This window comes from Saccostrea echinata, unplaced genomic scaffold, assembly GCF_033153115.1.
Source record: "Saccostrea echinata isolate AGI-Se365-2 ecotype Australia unplaced genomic scaffold, CSIRO_AGI_Sech_v1 ptg000064l, whole genome shotgun sequence".
Classification (NCBI taxonomy): Eukaryota; Metazoa; Mollusca; class Bivalvia; order Ostreida; family Ostreidae; genus Saccostrea; species Saccostrea echinata.
Window position 1 is genome coordinate 8,252,501 of NW_026889813.1, and position 4,991 is coordinate 8,257,491.

General features: G+C 32.2%; 1 protein-coding gene across 2 annotated transcripts in view; it reads right to left on the reverse strand.

Annotated features, from left to right (window-relative positions):
* Nucleotides 1–2,382, reverse strand: part of LOC133175761 (uncharacterized) — a 29,653-nt gene extending 27,271 nt beyond the window's left edge. The window contains exon 1 of one of the 2 annotated variants that reach the window (XM_061310870.1): nt 2,296–2,382. The gene's annotated coding sequence lies outside the window, so the exon portion shown is untranslated. Of the gene's footprint in view, nt 1–2,291 lie in introns of both variants that reach the window. The other variant, XM_061310871.1, reaches the window with a different exon arrangement.
* Between the last annotated feature and the right edge of the window lie 2,609 nt (nt 2,383–4,991).

Here is a 4,991-nt window from a genome sequence, read left to right on the forward strand (position 1 = left end):
AACTGTTAAGCTTAATATTTATATTGCAAAAGAGCTTCCATATACTGTCCTAGTGTAAAAGTAAGCCGTCTATTGTAAAAGTCAGCGCTTCTCGCAAAAGTCCAGTACCAAACTGTTAAAACCACTTGCACACTCCTTGCTCTAAAATATCCATCAATCAACCAACTCTAAGCCTAGCTCACCCATTTGACATTTCACATTCTCTAACCAATGAGCATTCAACCCCAAGAATATGAATGACATACTTTATGAATGGACACATAGTAAATTCCAGAAAACTGCAATCATGGTACTACATCTTATAGATGAAAGTGATAATGAAGATAATGAAAAGATGATCAGTATACTGACCATCATAAGAAACACACCATAAAATTAAGGTATTTTCTTAGATACAATTTTTTTTTCTTCAAATCTTATATTCTCTTAAAATATCTTTGGCATTTACAAAGTTGGAACAAAAACAGGTAAGACTTTAACAGTAACAAATCAACAGAAACCGTTTTCTTTTGTTGTTCAAATATAGACTGCTCGTTCCTGCTATCTGATATCGAGTGGGTTTTTGGAAGAACCTGCAGGTACACATTTCAAAAAGAAATTCAGAAAACATCCTTGCTGAATACAGTGAACTGTTAAATACGACTTAAATTTGCTCCCCTGCACCTCCTTCAATTAATGCACACAACCAAGATCTTTTCATGTTAAGGAGCAGGAATACCAGTGACAGATATTGCATACAGTCAAACCTCATTATCATGAACTTGATAGGACTGAGAAAAAAACTTCGAGATATCCAAGTATTTGAGATATTAGGGGTAAAATAGTTAGAGAATAAGTGGTTTGGACTTCCAAATCACTTCGACATATCCATGGTATTCAAGATATCAGCTAGTGTTCGAGATACCGAAGTTCAATTGTACTAAAATATTTCATTTCCATCATAGCACTACAATTGTGCATCCCAGACAAAGATTTTCAAATTAGAAAATCCCATTTAAATTTTTGTTGAAAATATTGCAATACATATTGCAATACAGTTTAAAATACCGCAATATATAGCCAGGGATTTTTTTACCCTTTGATTCAAGGGGCCGGGGCCGTCAAGATTGGGAAAAATAGCGATATTTGGTTGAAATTGGGAAAAATACCTTTATACAAATAAATAGGAAAAAAGAAGCAAAAGTCAAATATTTAATAATTTTTCCTTTTTTTATAGTATGAAGCTGGCTTAAACCAGCTTTAGTGATACGAAATAATAGCGGCTGTTGAAGTTCAGAAGCTTAAAAATGGCAAAGCCGCAGGGTATGATAACATTGGAAATGAACATATTTATGTCATCTTTTTTACCTTTATGTAAGAAGTTCTTTAAAATAACATTTGATAGTGGGTTTGTTCCAGATGAGTGGTTAATCGGTATTGTTTGACCAGTTTATAAGAATAAGAGCGATTCAACCCAGCCTGAAAATTACCGTCCTAAGCAAAATGGAGAGACTGACATGAGCATGATGCACGTTTATTTTTAGATAACGATCCCGACTTTAATTTTTAAACATCGATCCCGCTTTAAAAAGTACATGTACATGTACATGTATGCATGCAAACATCCGGAGTATTCCGAATCCTTGGATGGCTCGTACATCGCACATAAAGAACATAAACACCTTTTTTCATTATTTTATTTTAATAATTTACAACTTAATACTTTTTTTCATATTGGGAATTTTTGGGTATGATTTTGGGAAAAACATGCACTTTTCAGCATTGGGAATGGGGCCGAATTCGGCCTCAGAGAGACCCTAAAAAAATCCCTGATAGCAATAGGAAATCTCTAGTCAATACCCAGCCCTACAAGTAAAGAAGAAAGTAGGTGAAAATAGCTATCTGGAGTAGGTTTAAATATCTAAGTAGCTATAAGTTACTACGTAGGTAGAAGTAGTCTTTGGACTTGAGCTGTTGAAGGGCCTAGTATCATGAGTATATCTGTATCTGTGTATGTTACAAAAACAATAAACCACATGTACACACGGATAGAATGTTCATCCTTTTATTCTATTAACCTAGTAAGATTTTTTTTAACCTGTCACCGTGTTTTTCAATAATATTAAAATAAAAATTATTCGATACAAATATTCGCTACCGCATGTGTACATACATATTTATAAACCAAGACCCAAGTACCTGTGCATGTGTATGGCATTATGGCGAACATATTAGTTAACACATTGGCGCCAATATCTCAAGTCACGTTAAAGCCGGAAAATGTAAAAATTACACAAAACTGTATCATAAACTTACGGTATAAAACACTGGACACGTATTTCTTGCTTGATGGAGGGACTTTTTGCTTATTTCCGTGTCAGGCTATAAACTTGCTCTAGATGATATGGCGAGATTGGAAAGAAAATTAAGAACAATTGACGACTGTATTTCGAACCCGATGCAAAAATGGGTAAATTTTTACGGAGGCGTATTAGTATCACGTAATATATATTTTTAAAGTTGGTAATTCCATAGCTTTTCCCCCTTTATTTTAAATTATTACCAACTTCGTTAATGCAAAATTAATACACTGAAATAGATTGGTGAGCAATTAATCTATGTCAATTATTTTTTTACTCGACCTTCCGTATGACCTTACATATAACTTCCATTTTTGAAAACCTTTATATATATATTTTTTGGTCCATCTTACCTGTATATAATTATACAGAGAATAACTTCATAATTAAAACTCCGTACAAGACAGTAATCAACCAAACCTATTTAAGAGATCAGATATATATTTTGTTTTGTATGAGAGAATAAGCTTAAACAAATATTATTTGATGTTTAATTTATGGGATGAATCAACACTATAATACATGCTACAAATACAACTGCATGGACTAAATGCATCAATTCTGTATGTGAAAACACATTGAAATAATTCCTTCTTTCATCAGAATTTCATAATTAAATCGTTTCTTTCCATTGTAATTACATGTATAAAACAGCAACACGAGTCCAGCTACAAAGTATCTGAATATAACGCATATAAAAGATAGAAAAACTAACATTAAAGTTGGAATTACCTGGAAAAGCCGATTTAAAAGTTGGAAAAGCCAACTTTCAGGATATCCGCTCTTCAGCCAGGAAGGATAACTGTTAAATTTATTATTTAGTTTAAGTGTCAAAATGAAGCTTGAAATTGATTGTGCAACAATTTTCAATTTATGTATCTCAATCACAGGCACTTGGGGTATGGACCCCCCCCCCCCCCCTTTCTCCATTTTTTTTCTTTTTAAATCTGGGGTCGAGTCACCTTTTTCCTATTTTTATATTCTAATATGCACTATATGTTATCAAAAATGTAACTCTTTTGTCTCTATATGCTGTTTTTAAATATACCGTTTTCGACTGTTTTATGTATTAGTCGAAAACGGTATATTTAAAAACAGCATATAGAGACAAAAGAGTTACATTATTGATAACATATAGTGCATATTAGAATATAAAAATAGGAAAAAGGTGACTCGACCCCAGATTTGAAAAGAAAAAAAAGGAGAAGGGGGGGGGGGTCTATACCCCAAGTGCCTGTGATCTCAATATGATTCAAGGTTCTTTGAAGTCTTAGAAACGGTTCTGTATAATATTGACATTTGTACCCAATAAAAGAAAAAAATAAATAAATTTATTTATTTTTAGAGAAATCGAATTTCCTTTAATCTACCATTAGATACCAATGCACATTAGTATGAAATGAAATTAGATGTGATATGTGATGTCTAACAATGATAGCATGCACAAGCTTTTTACACTATGCATTTTACAACAATTGAAGTAAATAGAAGAACTAAAATATTGTATAAGCATAAAAAAGATGCAATTTTCTCCGAATGCCTGGATACCTATATTTTTTTAATCCAAAAATATATGTTGATCAATTTTCAATTAGAAAATGCATATCTGTTGCTTTTATTCGCGTATCCTGAAAATATATTTGAGTTTTGATGATTTTCCTTATATAATATGATTTACTATAAAGATGAACTTACCGTGGGTAAGTCACGATACTATGTGAAATCAGAGACATTTTTGTGAGCATTTTCAACAACTTAAGAGCAGAACCTGAGGATCGGACTACCTTAAAGTTGAAAAAGCCAACTTTAAAGTTGGAATTAACAACTTCCAAAAAAAAAAAAAAAAAAAACAAAAACAAAAACAAAAAAAAACAACAACAACAAAAAAAAACGTGGCACTAATACGCTTCCGTAGAATTGACATTGATGAAGTTATCATTTGAAATAAAAAAAAGAAAAGAAAAGAAAGAAAGAAAGAAAAATAAAGAAAAACGGAACTTGCCAAAAAATGTGGGGGGTGGGGGTAACTTCCCAAAATAATATCTGACAAGGAAAAAAAACCTGTCCAAATAGTGCAATTTGCCAGTGTTCGACCTTATAGCAACCAAAAAATGGAGGGGGGGGGGGCAACCGGCATCTAAAGGAAAATTTCCTATAGCAAGTTATTATACTCAGAATAAGTTGGGGGTCCTCCTCCGCGTGCTACGGGCCTGTGTCTATTTCATATAGGTGCTTCATATATAATGATAATTATACAAAAGATATAGAGAATAGAATTACTCAATTATCAGGCAAAGACATGCCCTTGGATAGAATAGAATAATAATATATAACATAATGATTGCTCATTTAATCCTTGGATAATATTATACTCATGTACATAAATCAATCCAATAAAACTTGTTCCGAATCCGCTACGGTAGCGGTTATATAGTGGTTAATACATTGTATATATAAGATCTTTTTTTTTTTTTAAAGAGAATCACAAAATAAAGAATTTTCTTTATGCAGAGTTGAGTAACACAAAAAGAATTTGTTCATTATACATGTCACTTACATGTAAAGATCGAACTTATTTCCTTTACAAATAATTAACCTCAAGACCACAACTTGACAAACGTTTAGATTCTAATAGAATTATTAAATTTGTGT